The sequence below is a fragment of the Nicotiana tomentosiformis genome, chromosome 1, assembly GCF_000390325.3.
Source record: "Nicotiana tomentosiformis chromosome 1, ASM39032v3, whole genome shotgun sequence".
NCBI classification, from domain to species: Eukaryota; Viridiplantae; Streptophyta; class Magnoliopsida; order Solanales; family Solanaceae; genus Nicotiana; species Nicotiana tomentosiformis.
In genome coordinates this window covers 72,222,804-72,242,303 of record NC_090812.1, presented here as the reverse complement: position 1 = coordinate 72,242,303, position 19,500 = coordinate 72,222,804, and the positions used below count along the sequence as shown (strand labels likewise).

At 37.9% G+C, this 19,500-nt stretch overlaps 1 long non-coding RNA gene across 1 annotated transcript; it reads right to left on the bottom strand.

The window, feature by feature from the left end:
• Nucleotides 1-413: 413 nt before the first annotated feature.
• Nucleotides 414-8,094, bottom strand: LOC138898877 (uncharacterized). The gene is made up of 2 exons (XR_011410844.1): nt 3,290-8,094; nt 414-741 (listed from the first exon to the last, which is right to left on the bottom strand). It is a non-coding gene; the product is annotated as an uncharacterized lncRNA (long non-coding RNA).
• Nucleotides 8,095-19,500: the final 11,406 nt, after the last annotated feature.

Genomic DNA, 19,500 nt, shown 5'->3' with positions numbered 1-19,500 from the left:
AGCTACCGAGCCAAAACTACGGTTTAAACCTGGCCTCAAGTCCTCCAGACTAGCCCATCACCAAAACACATAATACACATCTCAAACCTCATTCATAGAATCACAAACCGGCGATGCACAACAGATACCGAGCGCTCATGTGCGCATACGAGATGCGTGGAAGGAATTCAAAGAGTTATGTCTCAAGCTGAATCATTTTCGCACGATAGAATACAAGAAAGTGAAATTTTCCTAAGGGTTCTGCAGCCTCCTTAAGATAAGTACAGATGTCTCCGTACCGATCCGCAAGACTCTACTAAATCCGCTCATGACTCGTGAAACCTATGTAACCTAGGCTTTGATACCAATCTGTCACGACCCAAACTAACCTCTGTCATGATGGCGCCTATTGTGGAGCTAGGCAAGCCGACTCATTTCCAAAACGAACCAATATTTTCATTTCAAAGATAATTTCAAGGTTATTTAACATAGAACCTCCATTTAAAGAGTTCAAATTTAAGAAAAATAGAAGTGCAGAAAAGAAAAGCCCGACATCGGGGTGTCGCTAGTCATGAGCATATACTACAATCTGTCTAACAATATCAAGGCTAACTCAGCCCGAAAAATAGCTAAATACAACTAGAGGAAGATAAGAGGGAGAAGAGCAGGGGCTGCAATCGCCAAACAGCTACCTTGCTATCTCCAAGAAAATCTGCAACCAGAACACTCAATAACCGCTACCGTGTCCAACTACACCTGAATCTGCACACAAGGTGCAGGGAGTAACGTGAGTACGCCAACTCAGTAAGTAACAACAATAAATAAAGACTGAGCAGTAATGACGAGCAATAAAGCATATAACGTTCATATCAGGAAATCTCAGTAAAATACCACATGCTCTTAAAAATCAGGATTTGAATCAAACATCTCGTTTAAATCCAGTTCCAGTAAAAAAATCATTTAAAGATATTTTTCCAACAGTTTTTCAAACAAAGGCTCAATGCAAAGGTGAGCAAAAATGATGAAATCATAAACAGCCCATCGGGCAAAACATCACTCATATACAGCCCCTAGGGCAAACCTCACAGTCACTCGTGCCACTCGGGCATACCTCACAATCGCTCATGCCTCCCAGTCACTCAGCACTCAACACTCGCACTCAGTAGGTACCTGCGCTCACTGGGGGTGTGTACAGACTCCAGAGGGGCTCCTTTAGCCCAAGCGCTATAATCTGCACGGATAACTCACGTGCCAAAATAATAAAGTATGCTGCAGGCGGGCAGCCCCGATCCACACTCATCCTCACAAATCAGGACCTCGGCCTCACTCAGTCATAAATATGCTGCAGGTGGGCAGCCCCGATCTATACTCATCCTCACAAATCAGGCCCTCGCCCTCACTCAGTCATAAACCTCTCAAGCCACTCGGGCATTTCAGTAAAACAGGGCATTCGGCCAAAACATTTATATGCATCAAAATAGAGTCATACAACTAAGTTATGCGGTAAACAAGTATAAACATGACTGAGTATATATTTTCAATCAAAATCAGTGAGAGGATGGTAAGAAACAGCCCCTAAGGGTCCAAACAGCTTTGGCGCAAGGCCCAAACATGGCATTCGGCCCAATTTACAGAAATTCTTTCTAAAACATATAAGTATCATATGGTTTCAACAAAGTATGCAACTTTACAGTTGCTACGGGGCGGACCAAGTCACAAAACCCCAACAGTGCACGCCCACACGCCCATTACCTAACATGTGCGTCACTTCAAAATAGTAGAATGATACGAAATCTGGGGTTTCATACCCTCAGTACTAGATTTACAATCGTTACTTACCTCAAACCGGTCAAATCTCTAACCCGCAATGATCTTGCCTCTGGACTCGGCCTCCAAATGCTCCGAATATATTCACAATCAGTACAATACCATCAATACGTGCTAATGGGATGAATTCCACAAGAAAAACTATAAAATTAGACCAAAATCCAAAATTGGCTCAAAAATCGCCTGTGGGGCCCACGTCTCGGAACCCGACAAAAGTTACAAAATCCGAAAACCCATTCAATCACGAGTATACCCATACTAATTTTACCAAAATCCGATCTCAACTCGACCCTCAAATCTACAAATATTATTTCCAAATTTCTAAGTTCCAATCTCCGATTTACAACCCAAAATCATGTAATCTAGTCGGATTATTCGATGATAATTCAATATCATGTAATCATGATAATTCGCCTCTCCTCAAGCTCTAATTTGTCAAAAATGACAAATGGGACGAAGTCCCTATTTTTATAATTCTGCCCAGACAACCTCGGTTCTGCCTCGATCTTGGCCTTCGATCGAGGTCTTCGATCTTGGCCTTCGATCTTGGTCCTCGATCCTAGCCCTTGATTCTGGTTCTCGATCCTAGGCCTTCGATCATGGCCCTCGACTCTGGGCTCGATTATGGCTTCGATCGTGGCCCTCGACCCTGGGCTCGATCTGGGCTCACATCTGGGCTCGATTTCTGGGTTCGATTCCGAGAGATTTCTGGGCTCGAATCTGGCAGAAGAAATTTCCAACAGAAGGAAATTGCAGCAGCTGTTGTAGTTCAATTTTTGATCCGTTAACCATCCGAAACTCACCCGAGGCCCTCGGGACCTCAACCAAATATACCAACAAGTCCTAAAATATCATACGAACTTAGTCGAATCCTCAAATCACCTCAAACAACGCTAAAACCATGAATTACACACTAATTTAAGCCTAATGTACTTTGAAATTTCTAATTTCTACAAACGACTCCGGAACCTATCAAATCACGTCCGATTGACCTCAAATTTTGCACACAAGTCATAAATGACATAACAGAGGTATTCCAATTTTCAGAATCGGATTCCGAACCCGATATCAAAAAGTCAGCCCCCGGTCAAACTTCTCAAAAATTAAACTTTTGGCATTTCAAGCCTAATTCCTCTACGGACCTCCAAATAATATTTCGGACACGCTCCTATGCCCAAAATCACCATACGGAGCTATTGAAATTATCAGGATTCGAATCCGAGATCGAATGCTAAAGAGTCAAATTTTGGTCAACTCTCCCAATTTAAAGCTTCAACAATGAAATTCATTCTTCCAATTCGATTCCGAAATACCTGCGACCTAAAACCAACGATTCACACAAGTCAAAGTACATCATAGGGAGCTACTCATGCCCTCAAACAACCGAGCGAAGTGCAAATGTTTAAAATGACCGGTCGGGTCGTTACAGCCTCACACGATCAATAACGATAACTAACATAAGAATCAAGTATCATATACGTACCTCAAGGCTGTGATGTCTCAGTCTGATCCTCCTCCGGAAGTGGAAACAAGTGAGGATACCTAGTTTTCATTTCTTCTTCAGCTTCCCGAGGTATCTCCTCCACATTATTGTTAATCCAAAGTATTTTAACTGAAACTACATCCTTAGTTCTTAATATCTGAACTTATCTATCTAGTATAGAAATGGGAGCTTACTCATATGATAGCTGCTCTGTAACCTGAACATCGTCAACTGGAATGACTTTAGAGAAATCTCCAATACACCTACGGAGCATAGACACATGAAAGACTGGATGTACATACTTCAATTTGGAACGCAAGTCTAACTCAAATGCTACTTGGCCTACTCTGCGTATAATCTTATAAAGTCCAATGTACCAAGGGCAAAGATTTACTTTCTTACTGAATCTCATAACGTCTTTCATCGGTAATACCTTTAGGAATACCCAGTCGTCTACCTGAAACTCCAAGTCTCGTCGTCGATTATCTGCATAAGACTTCTGATGACTCTATGCTATTAATAGCCTTTCCCTTATAAGCTTAATCTTCTCAACTGCCTGCTATACCAACTCTGGTCCTACTAACTTAGTTTCCCCAATCTCGAACCATCATATAGGAGACCTACACTTTCGTCCGTAAAGAGCTTCGTATGGAGCCATCTGGAATGATAACTATTATTATATGCGAACTCAATAAGTGGAAGATGATCATCCCAGCTACCCCTGAAGTCCATCACACAAGACCGTAGCATATCCTCCAGTGTCTGAATAGTACGCTCAGCCTGACCGTCTGTCTGTGGATGAAATATTGTACTAAGACTTACCCGAGGCCCCAATTCTTTTTAGAAGGACCTCCAGAAATTAGGTGTAAACTGAGCACCTCTATCTGAGATAATAGATATAGGGACACCATGAAGTCGTACTATCTCCTTAATGTAAATCCTTGCATAATCCTCTGCTGAATACATAGTCCTGACAGACAGAAAATGGGCTACTTTTGTAAGTCTATCGACAATAACCCATATAGCATCGAACTTACGTTGGGTACAAGGTAAGCCTATGATGAAATCCATATTAATCACTTCCCATTTCCAAGTCGGAATCTCTATAGCCTGTAACAATCCACAGGGTTTCTGATGCTCAATCTTAACCTACTGACAATTAGGGCACTGAGCAACAAACTCTGCTATATCCTTCTTCATTTCGTCCCACCAGTATATTCCCCTGATATCATGATACATCTTCGTCGCTCCTGGATAAAAAGAATAACAAGATTAGTGAGCTTCTCTCATAACCTGCTGGCGCAACCCTGCCACATTAGAACACATAATTGACCTTGATATCTGAGGACTCTGTCGCACCCCATTTTCTCGCGAAAGCGGGTTTCGACATGTGACAACTCTTTTAAATAGGTAATAAAAGAGAAGATTTGCCACCTAACGATTTTTTAAGGTGCATTAGGGCACCTATTTACGGATAACTCTCTGTTTGACTAGTCAACCCCATCAAAGATCGGGTAAGGGCTCAAATTACCTCGGAGAAAAGGTGTTAGGCACTCTTCGAGGTCCACAATTGTGGGTCCCGGCCGAATTTTAAACTAAGTGGGATGAATGAAAACTAAATTGCAAGTTAGTAATCTATATTAAATGACGCGAGTCGTCTATTAATTATCCTAAGTGAGATAGGCATGAAAAAGGAGAAAGAACACCTTCTAGCAATAGGTAAAAGAAAGGAAGTTTTGTATAAAATGAATCGCACATAAAGCTGTATCAAAATAGTCATTTAAAAAATATATTAAGGGGTAAGAAAAAATTTGGGCGAAAGCGAAACGAGTTTTTATTACTAATAAAAATAGCCTTTACATAGAAACAATACAGATTCAAGTAATAGTATAAAACTATTGGATGCAAAAAGTAAAGCGTAACTAATCCAGCAACAAATATGAATATGAATATAAATAAATAGAGTATGGCATGATTATTTAGTAAAAGAGGAGCCTAAGTTTTTACACCTAATGGATCAACTCCCGTGCAAAGCCTACTAAGACTTTTATAGCCAAAAGTGCAATGGCTATTTGGGCAATTTGTGTATTATGTCTGCTACCCTCATTAGTATTTTTAAGTTGTTACCTAAAGCGCACTATTTAATTCTAAATCGCGTCTTAATTCAAAATTACCCGTCCCTTCCTATAGTCCAGGAGGCTTTGAATACTATTTTAAAGGGATGGTTCTAGACTTAAGAAAAATCTCAAACTTCTACTTCTATTCTTATTAGCGTCACATAAAAGGAGCATATTGGGACTTACACAAATAACACATAAGGCAAGTAAGGGCTCATGTTGGCCTCCGAATTAATTAAGTAATTGTTAATGTAGTAAAAAATGGTCAAGCGTACTGTAAAATATGATAAGTCTTCTTGAATAATACTCATAATATAAGCATACGTATAAAGAAGTGATTAGATCTAAAGAAATAAAAAATATGAAGCAGACGTTGGGCTAAATTAAAACGAAGTTCTGAATTAATTAAAAGGAACAGAAAAAAAAGTAAAGGCTTAGAAGCTTTGGTCAAAGACAAATGACAGTATTTATCTTTTAAAGTGAACCCAACATACAAGTAAGAAAACGTTACTAAGGACCAAGGCACCACAGAAAGCTCAAATGCAAAAGCTATCCAATTTAATGTGTTAACATGTTTTCAAGAAGAAATGAAAGCAAATAACAACAGGTAATCACATAGCACACACGCATGAAATATCCCTTATCCCAAGTAGCCCCGTTTCACTATTACATTCAGTTATTACATGCTATCTGAATAGAGCTTATAACTAGAGCCTAGGAAATTAGCTAACTGAACTTCAAACTTTGGCAGACTCCTCGTAGACTCTTATGAGCTTTCCTAATCTCCCTGTTACTCCAAACTCAGGTCTGAAAAGTTGAACTTTGGCCAAAACTATCAAGTCTAGGCCCCTGCAATCGAACAGAAGCAACAAACGCACAAAGAAAGCAGACAACTTGGACTATTTTCCAAAGAAACAACTTTGCTATTATTAGTTAAAGCATTATCTTCTAAACACATAATCTATAGGTGAATATGTCCAAGTTAAACCAAGTCAAGGAGAAAAACAACACTAGAAACTTCAAATTTGACACAGAAGCATGAATGAATGGCGTAGGTCCTAAAAAACATGATATTTAAGTGATTGAATTGAACTCAAACATCCCAGCTTGTAGTATTCAATAGCAAATAAGTTCTGTTAAGCATAAAGTCATGATATCAAAATGATTAAAATCCTAATAACATGGTACCTATTTAGGATAAGTCTAACAGTGAGAAAATAGGCAAATACAAATCATGACTTTCAAGCAAGAAACATCCTGGAGTTCATTGTTAAACATTGAAATCTCAAGCATTAGATATCAAGCTAACTTCCTTAGGTCTAGACAATGGTTATTAGGTGATCGACATGTTCACACTATCTCATTCAAGGATATTGCAAGACGTGATGTCAATTCAAATTCATATAGTTAGACCTAAGAGGTGACTTCTAATGTACAACGAATCAGGGAACCATACGGGAGGCACAACACATAGCGATTAAGTGACGTACCTGGTTATTAACTTGGCATGCTCGAAATGGAATGTCGCACAACATTCGGCATGTCCAAGTGCAAATACAACGTGCAAATAGAATAAAAGAGACGAAAATTTTAAGAGAGCAGAGGACAAAAAACAAGTCTATTCTACCATACAATTAACACATAAAGAAATTATCATGCGTCGTTCAGGGAACTAACCAGTTGGAGAGCGGAATAACAATATAATAAGAAGATTAGAAATCCAGTAACTTCAACAGCAACAAATAAGCCAGATACTCTCCAAAGTATGCAGTAATACGTGCGAAAATTCAAACAGCAATAAGGAGAAACCAATACTTGAACTCGATACATCCAGATTGTATCAAACTAATTTTTAAAAAAAATAAGCCTTGCTTTGGCTTATGGTCGGCAAAGCATAGAAGTAGCGAAAAGAAAAAAAAAACTAGCAGTGAAACAGTGATCAAAGCAGTGATCAAAAGCCAGTTCTCTGAAGCGTGTAATTGGGAGCTATCTACAGATGTAAGGTATGGAAGTATAATATGTGAGTTGCAGAGATAAACAGAGCCTCCCCAAAACCATCCGTATTTATAATTGAATCCTTTATAGCCGTTACGGTCTCCAATTGAGCTATCAAAATCAGACCCAAACAATCACGGTAGAATTGGAGTCATAGCAATAAAAGGGGATAGGGGTTTCCATTTGAAAAAATTAATCGTAGCAGAGTAAAGTCCATCCAAATAAAAGATTTTCACTACTAAAAGATAAAAATAGTATTAAAATAGAGAAGAATTAGAGCTCTTACCTTATATCATGTCCAAGTTCATCTAATTAATTTGAACCTACGGATGTTGAGATGGAAAGAAGAACATACAAACCTTCAATTACGATAGTGATTTCGACTAAAATTGAAGCTAAAATCACGGCTCCCAATCACAATTTCTTTACAGATTTGAAGAAGAAAAGAATTAAGGAAAGAAAATTTTAAAAAAAGGAAAGAAAAGAGAAATAAATAAAGAAAGCAAATCAAAGAATTGGGGAAAGGTGTTGGCGAGTTGCTGGCGCAATTGAATTTTGGGAATTGGAAAAGTTATCAGTTTAGAGGCTAAAGGCTATTTAGGGGAATTCGGCTTAATTGATTTTGGGGTTAGGTGTAAGGTTGATAATTGAGCGACTATTAAATTAAAATGACATAATAATAAAGTAATTAGGAATGATAATTAGTAAATAAAAAATAAGATACAAGAAGTTAAAAAAACAAATAATATTTTATATAAATATTTGAACAAGCTAAAGAATAAATTGTAAATGCTTTTATATTTTTAAAAGTTGCTACTATGTAGTAAAAACAAATTATAAAGGATGTAACAACAACAACAACAACAATAATAATAATAATAATAATAATAATAATAATAATAATAATAATAAAAAGTTGTAGTACTTGTTATAATACATAAAAAAATGCTTATAAATATTATTATGACTCTTAAATAAAATAGTAACTCATTAGCATAATATGGAGTAAGGATGGACAAAATTGGGTGTCAACAGACTTTATCTCCTGTAATCTCAAATGATGTATTCTCCTTTTGAGGGGATGTATCTTTGTAATGAGCTAGCACAAGATCATCATGCTGGCGTTCCTTCACTTCAGTTACTAAAGAGGATGTTGTCATGTCCTGAATAGTAACTCCTGTATCACCTAAGTCCAGTAATCGAATTCCAAGACTAGTTAGCTGATGAATCTCATGGGCTATCCCATACTTCTCTGTCTGTAAATATGACATGCTATTCATAGATCTATGGCTGAGGGCGTCGGCTACTACATTCGCCTTCCCCGATGGTATAAAATATCAACGTCATAGTCTTTCAGTAAATTCAACCATCTTTTTTGGCGTAAATTCAATTCCTTTTGATTGAAGATATATTGAAGGCTCTTATGATCCGTATAGATATCAACATGAATGTCATACAAATAGTTCCTCCACATCTTTAGTGCATGAATCACCGCGGCTAACTCTAAATCGTGGGTCAGATAATTCTTCTCGTGTTTTCTTAGTTGTCTTTAAACAGAAGCAATTACTTTTCATGGTCGTTCTGCCACTTGTTGCATGAATACATGGCTTATCTCATTGCCCACAAATACTGGAATTTTCTCTAACTCATATGATCTCAAATATTATCTTTTGATTTTTTTTTCCGTTCGTTAGCCAAGATATGTGCCACTTTCTTATGGAGTGCATATAATGTTGTTGTGAGACTGTTGTTACAAGACCATTTCTTCCTTATGTCACTATGCTTAAGTTGAAGCCGTCTTCCTTATTCCCTCAGCTAGTCTTTCTTTGTAATACTTAAGAGAGACCCTTTGATTGCTGTAAAGCTGCGAGATTATTGCATCGTATACCCGAAAGAATTCTTGATGTTCTTACTCACCTATAATTATTCTTAATTACTTACCTTCACGCCCTTGTGCTCGTAAGGTTGATTCTAAACTAAAATTTTTGACTGTTTTCTCAGTGGCACCATTTTTTTTCGTAACAATTATACGGTACCTTTAACAACCCCAACTCCTATATGAATATTTCTCAAGAATTACAATGTCATCATATTTGCGAGACTGAATTCCCTATGTTGGGTTTCACTATGTTTATTTTGCACAACCTGTTGATTTGTCTGTATCCTCTTGTTTAGCTATGGCTAGGCTCTTCCTGAATCAACTACTAACTACACGTTAGTCCATTCTCATATTTATGTTCTACGTAATCTCTCTTGGGTTATATCCTTTGTCTTAACTTACCCCGCACACTGGCTCCTTATGTATCAAGTGTTCATTTGCACTTATTTATTAATAACATCTAGTGATGGAACCCTTACTACCTCTCCCCGTCGTCATGCTTACATAATGTTCTAGAGTTGTATCATATCCGTAGGATCTGAATAAATGCAATTTTATTCCTTTCGCCTTTCTACCACATTCTTCTTTTACTATTCCATAGTTACCTTAACCACATAACTCTGACTTAATACCATATCACACCATCTTCCCCCTTTAGGGGAGTACTGACATTCATTGCTATGAAGATTTACCTATAAATATTTCACCTCTTCATATTTGGCATCTTTTCACATCTTTACGGACTTTTACTTGCCTTGCGGTAACCCTTTTGTACCAGGGATAATTTAATTTCTTACATACAAAGGTGACACCTAGTGTAACTGGCACACTTAGTCCCTTAAGCTTAACTCTGTTCACAACGCTTGTTTTAGGGAAGCGTCTTCCTGAATGACCTTTAAAGGTTACTCTTCTGTTATCCATTCAATTATCGCCGGAACACAATCTCTGAAATTCTCACGATGTCAATTATTATCAAATCCTTTGGTCCCGAATTCATGTTCAGTTTATCTTATTAACTAGCCCATACTAATTTCTATTACCCCTGGGGTCTAACTTTTCCTTTTGGTAATCACGTATAAGTCACCAACTCATTTCTCGAAATGGGGACATGACTTTATGGCTTATACTCTTTTATTGTCTCAAGGCCTATAACTTTTTGTCTTTTCCTTCACTTGACTATAGAATCTGTAGTCCTGTCATATTTTAATTTACCGTTGTCATCCATTTATCACATCTTACTCATAATGCTTCATTTACTTTCTTCTTATTCTCCTGCTAATATTTCTGTCTATCACCTTATTATGAAAACTTCTTCAAAACATTCTTTCACTTTTAGCCCCCCTTGATTCAACTCACTGGCTCTTCGGGTCGCCTAACACTCTCTTTTTACTAGGGACGGGATTCATACAAAGGTAAATATTTATCCCTTCTAGGATTCCAATGCCAATCTTCTGAAATTTCTGAATATTCTAGTATCCATATCTGATTGTACTATTTTAGAGTGCACCATCTGGGTGTCTCACAAGGAGAACCATTATCACGTTTGTAATATCCCTCGAAAATGTGAGCTAATGATAACAATCCATCCATAATTTTGGGTTACTCTAACCCTAGCTGGATGATGATATCCCATCCTTCTCTTAATTTATATTTGTTAGCTCCCATAGGGCATAACTGAAATGGGTGTTGTCAAGTGAATATATCTTTGTTATTGTTGAAAGTAACTCAGAATGCTTATATTTCTCTGTCGGAATTGTAAATACAAATAATCTTCACTAACTGGGTACCTTGTATCCTTCTTCACCTAGCTTCTTTTACTTGTTGAAACTTGTATCTACCTTCTGATTCTCTCGTTGCTTTTTACCATAGGGGTAGATAGATATTCATGCCTTAGGGCTCCTTATCAAGAGGCTCACATGTCGTAGTACACACATATCTACTGAAGGCCTTACATTTACTCATCATAAGCATGACGCAAAATCGAATTCCTCTGACTCAATTCTTCCACAGCCGCATTCAATCTCTTATCAAACATGAGGGAATACTAGACATAGGACGACCCAACATGATATAGAAACTTATACATGTGACATACGGGCCTATAAGGCTGACATGATCATTTGTATACTCAAGACATAGGCCGATAAGGCCATACAAGTATCCATATACATATCATCTGTCTACAAGCCTCTAAGAGTACATAAATATTATAAAGGTCGGGACAGGGCCCCGCCATACTAATCAATACATATTCAAATTATACTGACCAAATAGGCAACTCCGGAGCAAGTGGAGTGCACAAACACCTTCTGCTGAGGTGATAGGCTACTAGGAGAACTCTCAGCCTATCTATCGGGACCTGCGGGCATGAAACACAACGTCCCTAGGCAAAAGAGACGTCGGTACAAATAAAGTACCGAGTATGTAAGGCATGAAAGAAACATGGAGTAAGGAACTCAACCTGTAAGTCTGAATAACTCTGTGAATCATGAAAATATTTATAATGTCATGCATGTGCGTATAAATGCCATACCATGCATAAGTATATGCGTACATAACATCATCAAGCCTTTGAGGACATCCCATCATATCATCTCAGCCACTGTGGGCGAAATCATCAATGTATACCAGCTGAACAGGTGGTGGTGCGTATATAACACCATAACCTTTCCCCATACCCCATATACATATACTATACACGTATATAACGCCATATGGTCGTGGGTTAGTATACATATATAAATGGATGCAATGCATAATGAAGTAAGTCAATAAGATCTCTCGGAATATCATGAGGCCCATGAACAGATGATATGATAGTAGGACATATGGCATATCAAGAACATAGGCAAACCTAGTACTTCTACGAATAGAATTATTTGTGAAAGTTGTGTACTTGCTTATTTCTTGCATCATATGGATCATGCCAAAAAGGAAAGAAGGGATAGCCTTAACATACCTTATCACAATATTTTCAATCACCAAGTTGAACTCGCCTCTTCGTACCTTAATCTACAACATCAATAATAATACTATCATTAAGTTACGAAAGGTACAACTATCGCACAACGAACGACAAGCTTATTTTGTATTAAAACGGGCAGCATCTCCCCTATAATCCTTACTTCCTTCAAATTCAAGATAACACCAAACACAACAATAACAACATGTATACATTATTTTTTAACCTTATATACACACCAAAATATTACAAAATATCCCAACATACCCCAATCTCTTCATACACAAAACGGCCACCGTAGTAGTATCAAGCGGCTCGAAAATGCTACGACGAACGACCAGCCCATCACTCTGCATTTATGTGGTGTTTCTCTACAATCTTACTCCTCCAAAACTCCACAAAACAGTAGTAAAACATGCAGCCCAACAGCAACATAAAATAATCCACAAAACAGTATGCTATAAGTGAATAACTCGAACTCACAGCTTTTGATCACCGTCCCGTGAGTTCTAACTATTAGGAAACGAATTTATCAACCTTCCTTAATATTTAAACACTTAAATACAGAAAGTACACATTTTATTAACTATGAAGTACCTTCCAAAACTGAAACTACAAAGAAAAGAGAGGCGATATAGCGATACTTACGTCGTAGGGATCGTTTTAAGGTTTTCGTTTCTTGATTTTGTGCCTGGGATGATAATCTTTTTTGAAGATCTTACAGAGAGCTTAAGAGTAAAGTTAGGGGCCTTATTTGGTTGTGTGTTCTGGAAAATTGAAGAAAGAAATGAGATAAGGATATAAATATCCATTTTGTTTGAAAAGTCAAAAGGTGTTACTTGGCACCCTAGCATTGGTCCTTCTTCCAACGGTTATAACTTTTTGTCCGGGTGTCGTATGAGCGTACGGTTAAGAAAGTTAGAAACTAAATTCTAAGACCTTAAATTTGGTATATAATATATCCCAAAAAGACCTTATATAGTACACGAAATGTATTTCTCAAAAAGATCTATAACAAGGCAAATCCTTAGTCGGTTTTTCCGCAACTTTAATCCGATTTTTCCCAAACTTCATATTTTCTATACAAACATCATATATAACCATATTATGACTTTAAAATCATTTAAATAATGATTAACAAGTCTCATATTCATTACGTCACCTTGGGACGCATAGGGTGTAACATTTGTAGTCGAAGAAGTGATTCCAATATCGATGCTTGCAATATCGAAGGAGCCGAATTCGGGCGCAAACCAAGAGGACAAATAGCAGTCACCGACACCGGCCACAACCCAGATGTATAAGCAAAAGACTTATGAAGACGACGATTACGGGGTTACGGGGTCCTTTTTGATCCTCGATGACTCCGACGCAACCAAATCGATAGTCGAATATCTGAAACAGGTTATATTGATAGAGCATATACCTGATCGGAAGGTATACCTGGGCACGGGGTTAACTCCCGAGATCAGGAAAAAACTTATTCAATTTCTTGTAGCTAACATAGATTGTTTCACTTAGTCCCATCTTGATATGACAGGGATCCCACCAGAGATAACAACTCACAAGCTAAGCCTAGACCCGAAAATCAATCCGGTCAAGCAGAAGAGGAGGCCCCAGTCCGAGGACAAACATGCTTTCATCAAGGACGAGGTATCTAAACTCCTTAAAATAGGGTCCATTTGGGAGGTTAAATACCTGGATTGGTTAGCAAACGTAATGGTAGTCCCTAAAAAGAAGAATAAACTAAGAATGTGTGTAGATTACAAAGATTTGAATAAGGCATGCCCCAAAAACTCTTTTCCTTTCCCCAACATCGATCGTATGATCGATTCCACGACCGGCCACGAGATCCTCCATTTTCTCGACGCCTATTCCGGGTACAATCAAATATGGATAACCTCCTTTATCACTAAATACGACACATATTGTTATAATATGATGCCATTCAGAGTAAAAGAAATTCTGGTGCCATCTATCAACGCCTAGTAAACTGGATGTTTGAGGAACAAATAGGAAAATCGATAGAGGTTTACATTGACGATATGTTGGTAAAGTCCCTGTGAGCAGAGAACCATTTAAAACATTTGCAGAAAACCTTCAGCATATTGAAGAAGTACAATATGAAGCTGAACTCGGAACAATATGCGTTCGTAGTCGGATCAGGTAAATTTGTCGGGTTCATGGTATCCAACCGAGGAATCGTGATCAACCTTTACAAGATCAAAACCATCAAAGATATCACGATCGTGGACAACATAAAGATCGTGTAAAGGCTAACCGGCACATAGCCTCCCTAGGGCGATTTATTTCGAGGTCGCCTGACAAAAGCCATCGATTCTTTGCACTATTGAAAAAGAAGAATAACTTTTCGTGGACTCCGGAATGCCAACGAGCTTTGGAGGAGATAAAGAGATACTTATCGAACCCGCCACTACTTCACACACCAAAGACAGACGAACGATTGTACTTGTACGATCTCGGAGATAGCTTAAGTGGAGTCCTAGTTCGGGAAGAGCAAGGTACGCAATTTCCAATTTATTATGTTAGTAGGACCTTAGGTGTGGCCGAAACTAGGTACCCTCACCTAGAAAAACTGGCGCTCGCCCTACTAAGCGCCTCTAGGAAGATAAAACCATACTTACAGTGTCACCTCATATGTGTCGTAATTACTTACCCATTAAGGATTATTATTGTTACACCCCACATTTTCGTATATGAAAGCACGCCATAAATAAATTGACGAGAACTCGAAAATGAGATGTTACATCCCGTATTTTTTTGTACGCTAATATTTCATCGTAAGTTAATCGACGTAAGCTCGGGAACGAGATTATTTTGAGATTATAAGTATTATGCTATTCCAAACAAGTGATGAGAATATTCATGAAGGAGAGAGGGTAAGCAAATCAAAAAAAATGAAATTCCTCGAAATGTGACAATTTGGGATAAAATACGGTCCGAGCTATAATACCCGGTATTTATGGATTAATGCCATACAAGGTACCATATGGCCATGATAGTATGATGTATAAAGTGTATTAAAAAGGAGTAGTATTTTAGGTAATTTGAGATAATTCTCAATTATGTGGATAATCGGATAATTATTAATTTTAGTGGGAGGTTAACAATTAATTAAGGAATTAAGTGGATAAATTTGGATAAGACTAACCCCCTCCCCAACGTGGCAGCAAACCCACCCCTAATAAATGACTCATAATGTCATTTGGTAATGTGGCAAAGTTTGAGAACTCTTTGGTTAAAGTATTAGAAATAATCTATATAATATTCTATAACTTATAAGATATGTTTGATCTTAAAAAATGGATAACTCTTTTACCAATTATAATCTTGATTCATAGACTTGCTTAAGCTCACGGGTGAAGCTCAAGAATTTCAAGAATCGCTTTATTCGCTACAAGACTTCTAATTCACAAAAGAACGTGAATTAGCAGTTAGCAAAGTAGCGGATTTTGAGCAAAGAATTTCATACAAAGTTACACTGCGTAATAGTAACGGGATTTGCAATTCTAAGAGAGCACTGTACAATCTTTCTCACGAATATCATACGGATTTTTCCCTACTTCGCTCCGCCGTTACGTGTTGTCGCAATCAACGGGTGTTAAAGGGATTGTCAAGAGAATCAGTTCAGGTATGTTAAGGCTATCCCTTCTTTTCTTTTGGCATGATCTATACGACACAAACAAAACGAGCAAATGAACAATTTTCATAAATGACTCTATTCATAGTAATATTAGGGGTGTCTATATTCTTGATTCCTCATTATTATATCTTCTGTTCGTGGGTCTCAGAAAAATACGTATTTGATAAAATTTATCCGACATGCATATTATTTTTATGACATTCTGAGAATATCTTATTAACGTGTTTCTTATGCATTTCATGCATTTATACATGTACATTGATCCATGACCAGATGGCGTTATATACGCGTATATTATATGTATATGGGATATGGAAAAAGGTTATGGCGTTATATACGCACCACCACCTGATCAGCTGGTATACATTGATAATTTTTTTCACAGTGGCCGAGATGATATGATGGGATGCCCTCAGAGGCTTGATGATGTTATGAACGCATATACCTATGCATGGTATGACATTTATACGCACATGCATGACATCTTAAAATTTCATGATTCATAGAGCTATTCAGAATTTCGGGTTGAGTTCTTTACTCCATGTTTCTCTCATGTCTATTATTTACTGATTTTTATTTCTTACATACTCGGTACATTATTGTACTAACGTCCCTTTTGCCTGGGGATGCTGCGTTTTATGCCCGCAGGTCCCGATAGACAGATCGAGAGTCCTCCAAATAGGCGATCAGCTGAGCGGAAGATGTTGGTGCACTCCATTTATTTCGGAGTTGCTTGTTTGGTTAGTATGATTTAAATGTGTATTGTTTGGTATGGCGGGGCTCTGTCCCGACCTTTATGACATTTCTATACCCTTAGAGGCTTGTAGACATATGTCGTGTACGTGAAAGATTGTACGGCCTTGTCGGCCTATGTTTTGAGTTTATAAATGATCATGTTGGCCTATTAGGCCCGTATGTCACGTGTATATGATGATGTAATAATAAAGATACATTATGTTGATACTCGGTTGAGTAAGGTACCGGATGCCCGTCGCGGCCCATCGGTTTGGGTCGTGACAAAAGTGATATCAGAGCAGTTCTGTCCTAGGGAGTCTACAAGTCGTGTCTAGTAGAGTCTTATTTATGGGTGTGTTGTACACCACACTTATAAGCAGGAGGCTACAGGGCATTTAGGATTGTCACTCTTTCTTCTTACTCTAGATCGTGTGGTAGAACTCAGTTGTAAGAACTCAATTTCCTAAACTTTATCTTATTCATAATACGACGATGCCTACATCTAAAAAGACGGTTGATAAGAGATTGCATGTGGCTGTAAAAGAGTTGAGTCAGAGGGACTCAATTTTGTATGATGCTTATGATGAGTAAATATAAGGTCTTCAGTAGATCATATGTGTACTAAGACGTGTAAGCCTTTTGATAAGGAGCCTTAAGGCAGAAATATCTATCCACCCCTATGGTGAAAGACAATGAGAGATTCAGAAGATAGATACAAATTTCAACAAGTAAAAGAAGCAAGATGAATAAGGGTACGAGGCGCCCAGTTAATGAAGATTATCAGTATTTACAATTCAGACAGAGGAATGTAAGCCTTTTGAGTTACCTTCAACAATAACAGAGGTATGTATAATTTGGCCACACCCATTTCATTTATACCCTATTGGGGGCTAACAGGTGTAGTTTAAGAAAAGGACAGGATATCAGGATCCGATTGGGGTTAGAGTAACCCAAAATAGTGAATGGATTGTTTGTGTTAGTTGACATTTCCGAAGGATATTACAAAGGTGCTAATAGATCTCCTTGTGAGGCACCCAAATGGTGCACTCTAAAATATTACAATTAGATGTGAATACTACCATGATAAAAAAAAATCAGAAGATAGGCACTGAAAGCCTGGAAGGGATAAATATTACCTTAGTGTGGCTCGCGTCCCCTAGTAGAGCGATAAAGTTAAGCAACTCGAAGAGCCACTGGATGGAGCAAAGGGGAGCTAAAAGCAAAAGAATGTCTTGTTCGAGTTTTCAGAATAAAGTGATAGACATAAATGTTAGCGGAAAATAAGAAGAGAGTTAATGAAGCATTATGAGTAAGATGTGATACATGGATGACAACGGTAGATCAAAAAGATGACAGTATTACAGAGTCTATAGTCAAAGTGAAGGAAAGGACGAGAGGTGACAGGCCTTGAGACAACAAAAGAGTATAGACCATAAAGTCATATCCTCATTTCGAGAAATACGTTCGTGACTCCAACGCGATTACCAAAAGGAAAAATTAGACACCAGAGTAATAAGAAATCAGTATGGATTGGTGAACAAGATAAACTAAACATGAATTAGGGACTGAGTGATTCAATAATGGTCGACATCATAAAAATTTTAGATTTCGTTCCGGCGATAATAGAATGGACGACAGAAGAATACCCTTTAAAGGTCGTTCAGGAAGACGGTTCCCTAAAGCAAGCAAGGTGAGTAAAGTTAAGCTTAAGGGACTGTATGTGCCAGTTACACTAAGTGTTACCCTCGCGAGTGAGGAATTTCGTTATCCTTGGTACATAAGGATTACCGCTAGGCGAGTAAGGATCATCGATGATGTGAAATGATACCAAAGATGAAGAGGTAAAACATCTATAGGTAGATCCTCGTGGCTTCAGCTCTTAGTACTCCCCTAAGGGGAGAATATGGAGTTACGTGGCATTAAGTCGGAATTAAGTAATTCTATTAACTATGGAATAGTAAAGGAAGAGTGCGACAAAAATGAAAAGGGGATGAGATTGTACGTATTCAAATCCTACAAATGTGCTACAATTCCAGGATATTATGCAAGCACGATGTCAAGGAGAGGAAATAAGGGTTCCTGCCTGAGATGTTATTGATAAATAAGGAGCATGTGCGAGACGTAAGTTAAGATAAAAGAAATGACCCAAGAAAGATTATGCGGAATATTAATATGAGAAAGGGCCAACGAGTAGTCAGTAATTGATTCAGGAAGAGCCTAGTTATGGCTAAACATGGGGTTACAGACGAGGTAGCAGACCGTGTAAGATAAACATAGTAAAACCCAATATGGGGAATTCAGTCTCGCATATATGACCTCGGAACCCTTGAGAAATATTCAGATAGAAGTTGGGGTAGTTAAATGTGACGTATAAGTGTTACATAAATAAAAGAGGATACCACTGGAAACAGTCAAAATTTAAGTTCAAAAGCAACACTACAAGCACACGAGCGTAAGCTACGGATAATTATAGGAGAGAAAGGACATTAAGTATTCGGTGTAAATAGCTCGTAGCTTTACAAGAGTCATAGAATCCTCCCTAAATACTACAATGAAAGACTAGCTGAGAAAGTAAGGAAGGAAGCTTTAACCTAAGCTGGGTGACCTAAGGAGGGAATGGTCTTATAACAACAGTCTCACAACAACATTGTATGCACTCCATAAGAAAATAGCACCTACTGTGGCTAATGAACGGGAAGTAAAATCAGAAGTGATATTCAACATCATATGAGTTGTATGGAATTTCAATATACATGGGCATGAAGATAAGCTAAGTATGCACGCAAAAAGGGGGCAGAAAGACCAGGAAAAGTAATTGCTTACGTTTGAAGAAAGCTGAGATAGAACAAAAAGAATTAT